Raw genomic sequence first — 4,122 nt, 5'->3', positions numbered from 1 at the left:
ACTGCTACTTTTCACGCTTGCCTTCTGTGACAGGTGTGACAACTTTTCCATTAGCTGCATCATCAAATTTTCCATCATCAGCCCTGCCCTCAAATTCAAGGGTGGCTCAAGGGTAAGGCTAATAAAGTATTTACTTTAGTACCCCAAGATTTTGAGGCTTCAAAATTTTTAATTGTAATTTTATGGTTTCAACTTCCATTGAAATAATAATGAAAATTCTGAAATACGTTTAAAAAGATTATCTAAAAAAAGAAAGAAAAAAGTTTCTAATTTTTGCCATAAATATTTTAGAATTTTGAATTAAACAACTCACACTTTATATTAATAAATAAAGTTTTAACAAGAAGATCCAAGTTAATGTGTTGCAAGCAAAACACTAGTATCTTATTAGCTAGAACTAATCCTTACTTTTATTAAAATCATATAAATATGTGAATTTGAAGGTTATGTATCTTTTAAAAATATAGAAGAAAAAAAAAATAACTCCAAATTATTATGCTATTACTATTTTTATATGTATGTGAATATATTTATGCATTTTATTAAAGTTTGGGTACTTTTATTGAGACGTCTCTGACCAAATTCTGGTTGATCAATCGAGCATAACTTCTTCGGCCTCTCTGATGGCGGAACCAATTTTATTTTCCGATGCCGCATTGTCATGTACCAAAAAAATTTAATTCACACCAATAAAAAAGAATCAATTTACTAATTGAACGCTTAAACAAAGAAAAAAAGAAATAAATGAATGAATAAAGTGGAAATTTGAGTGTACCTTTAACACTTTAGAGCATATACTAAAAAGATCAATTCACATAAATCAAAATCAATTTACTCACAAAACGCTTAACAAAAAACAAAACAAAATAAGTGAAAAGTTGTGGAACCTATGGACGATCATTGGACGATATGATGATGTATGATGATAGTCTCTTCTTTCCGATGGGCGGTAGGGAACTGGTCGGTCGTTTTGGCGATACCATTGTTTTTGTTAGAGTGAAAGAGAGTAGTTTTTTTTGTTCTTGCTTTGTTCAACTTTGCTATTATACTTCAGTAGAGAATAATTAACCAAAAAAAATTGACTTTCTATATTTCAATCAAATTGTATTAATAAAGAGTATCCTACTACATAAGTTTCACGTTTTCCTAGAATTGAACTCAAGAAAACATGTTTGATCATAAAATTAAAATAAAAAATTGTTTTTAATTTTTCGAGAATTTTTAAAATTTCAAAAACAACATAAGTTGTCACTTTTTCACTCCAAATTATCCATAAAATTCAAAAATCTCAATTTTATTTCATTGCCAAACACAACTTTCGTTTTCAAATATCATTGTTAACTTCGAAAATAAAAACTAATTTTTTCTATTTTCACGATGAAACATGGTCAAATGCTAACATTTTTTTTTCTTTTTTGGGGGGAGGGGGGGGTTTATTTATTGTATATTAATCACGTCAATAGCTCGCCCTAAAAAGGTTAAGTGATATCTCTCGACCAATAAGTGTAGTAATTTCCTAGTGTTATTCTCTCGAATTAACCCTAGCTAACCTATTAATCTATTCAATTAGATTGCATCAAGCTTGTTACTTTTAAATCTCAATAATGTTGATAAAAATGAGGTTTTGTTATATACTTCATCCGATGATATAGGTGCTTTTGATAGTTTTTAAAAATTAGGGTATAAAATTATATTTGAAAAAGACTTTCCAAAAGTCTAAAAAAATATTCAAAATCACTCTACGGTCATCGTTGGACATTCATCAATTAACTACAATCATTGTGTAGTTAAGTTAAGCAAATAGAAGTAAACAGAATGACTCAATTATATAAAAACATAATATGTTTTCACATCCTACAAAAGGTTCGTCAAACTCTAGATAAGGAACTGTCACAATCCGAACCGGGGCCCTGGCCGTGACGGGGATCCCGAAACATGACCCCTTCTAACTTGCAATCATATAGACCATTCATTTACAAAGAGGAACTGCGGAAATACAAAACAAAATGGAATCATGGTCGATATCATAATTCAATCGAACAATCTGGAATGGAAAATATAAACCTCTAAACAACGTCTAACATCAGTCTGCGAAATCTCTAACAACTGAAAATGACATTTGTCTAACATTTGGGATAAGCCCCCAGTCGGGCCATGAATCAAAATGAAATAACAATAACAAGTTCTAATATAGGCCTTCCAATGTAAGGGAGGCTCACCAATTGCAATTTCCGACGCACTCAAACCTGTTGCTGAACTGGACCCCGACACTGTGCCTCAGATCCTGAGATGGAGAGGGGGTTAATACAGATGTACTGATACGCAAAGCAATCCAAAATAATGTACTTTTATATACAGCATAGGTGAGAGTATTTCATTAAAATGTTAAGCAAGAAATAATTTAAAATACATGGGCAACCTAAAATAATCATTCAATGCAAATATGTAGATGTAAAACCATTCTTTATTTTTTTACTTCTGAGGTAAGTGGTACACCCTACATATCTGAATGTTTCCCACGAGCAATATGAGATCTACCATTAACTCAGCGGCGAAGCCTCTAACCCAAGTTTTCTGCAAGGGTTAAAGTATCTGAATCTAATATGCTCCAAGGCACTAGGCTAGTGTGAAATAATATACCCGTATCGGCAAAATACGATTTCAGGAAATGAATCATATGACTCGTGCCTTATTCGGGTAACCACCAACTCTCTTATTGCCCAGTTTTTAACCCATTCTAAACATGCATCTTTTTGAATTTGTATCCTGTTCTGAGTGTTATCATGACTTTATCTGATTTGGTATCGTCATACCATGACTTGCAAGTCATAATTCTGAGCCATAAAATATCCATTACAGTTTTCTCTTTCAAAATACAAAGGTTAGACCACCATACTTCAAACAATTCCGAAGGATTCATTCTTCCAAAACATTTATCAAATTATGCAAAGGTCATTCTTTTGAATCATTTCAACAAACATATGGTGGTCATGAGCTTCAACAACCCCTGAAATTTCTTTTCATAAGTGTGTGTATATATATATATATATATATATATATATATATATATATATATATTTTCAGCACTTACCAACATGTAAAACCCTCTCTCTTCAATTCAAAAATCATAATCAAGTCATAAACAAAGTCAAGGCTTTTATATTGAATTATATTTCCAATATCACATTTCGAACACATCATATCTTACGAAGTTAAGAGACTCGTAAATAAGAGAGGGATTTCAAATAGTTCATCCTCTCAATTCATAATTCAAACTCATCAAACTCATACATATATCTACTTAAACATGGTTATAAATCAGATTTGGGGGAAAGGCCTCAAGACCAAATTAATATCATCAAAAACCTTAAAAGCATGAATCTAATTATAAATTCAAAACCCCCTTTTTGGAAATTCCTAATTTCTAAACCTTTAACATGATTAATAAGAATATATCATACCTATGTAGATTTAGGAAAATCCTACGTCGCTTAGATTATAAGGTTTGAAGAGTAGAACTTGAATCTTGATTTGTTCTTTGGAAATCTTGGACTTACGAGATTGATTCTTGATCTTGAAAGAAAGTCTAGTCTCCATTTTACTCTTGAGAGAGGAGAGGAATTAAGAGATTAAAACTGATAAAGGAAAAGGATTATAGAGTTTTTGGGGTGATTTCAATCGTGTGGAGAAAGTTTGGGATAACAAAAAATGCCAAAATACCCCTAAGGAAATCAAAAACGCCACAACAGTCCCTCGGTTTGACAGACTAACAGGCTGAAGTAAATTGGGTATTACTTTTTACTTTGATGTTGGATTTTGACGAAATCAATTGCGTTGGAAAGAGGACTCAAAGACCTTTCATTTGATATATATAAGGCCACCCATTTCATTATATAATAGAAGTTATTATTGATGAAAGTTGATCCAAGTTGAAGTGTCCACTACAACTTACTCGATGGAATTGTTTTCACCTCGTCTTTGAGTTAGGGGATTTTTGTGACCTCAATTCGTATCCAAAGGTATTCCCACACTGTACAATTTATCACCACACATATATTAACAAAGTGTAGAATAAAGAACGCAGTCTGACATTGAACATTTTTCTTCGATAAAATATGCAAA

The 4,122-nt window shown here is 31.7% G+C and overlaps 1 long non-coding RNA gene across 1 annotated transcript; it reads right to left on the bottom strand.

Moving 5' to 3' along the window:
• Positions 1 to 2,027: 2,027 nt before the first annotated feature.
• Positions 2,028 to 3,594, bottom strand: LOC124899346. Its single transcript, XR_007056789.1, has 2 exons — positions 3,462 to 3,594; positions 2,028 to 2,284 (listed from the first exon to the last, which is right to left on the bottom strand). It is a non-coding gene; the product is annotated as an uncharacterized LOC124899346 (long non-coding RNA).
• Positions 3,595 to 4,122: the final 528 nt, after the last annotated feature.

The sequence above is a fragment of the Capsicum annuum genome, chromosome 6, assembly GCF_002878395.1.
Source record: "Capsicum annuum cultivar UCD-10X-F1 chromosome 6, UCD10Xv1.1, whole genome shotgun sequence".
Classification (NCBI taxonomy): domain Eukaryota; kingdom Viridiplantae; phylum Streptophyta; class Magnoliopsida; order Solanales; family Solanaceae; genus Capsicum; species Capsicum annuum.
This window is presented reverse-complemented; position numbering and strand designations above follow the sequence as displayed.